Here is a 331-nt window from a genome sequence, read left to right as displayed (position 1 = left end):
AGACCAAGAGATGAATACACCAAGCAGATTCAGAAGGATGTAGGTTGCAGTAGGTACTGGGAGATGAAGAAGCTTGCACAGGATAGAGTAGCATGGAGAGCTGCATCAAACCAGTCTCAGGACTGAAGACCACAACAACAACAACATTGGCGTAGGAGAAGACAGGCCAGATAAAGGCTCTGTAGGTGTGGAGGGGTGCAGTTCCCATGTTTGGACCGTTAGTAGTTTACCTCTCCTAACAATTTGCCGTATTTTTGCGTCACCGCGTACCCGTCGTTTGACAGTGGGAAAGACGAGGAATGGAGATGGAAAGAAATGAAGAAGCCAACAC

This window comes from Schistocerca serialis, chromosome 9 (assembly GCF_023864345.2).
Source record: "Schistocerca serialis cubense isolate TAMUIC-IGC-003099 chromosome 9, iqSchSeri2.2, whole genome shotgun sequence".
In the NCBI taxonomy this organism is placed as follows: Eukaryota; Metazoa; Arthropoda; class Insecta; order Orthoptera; family Acrididae; genus Schistocerca; species Schistocerca serialis.
This window is presented reverse-complemented; position numbering follows the sequence as displayed.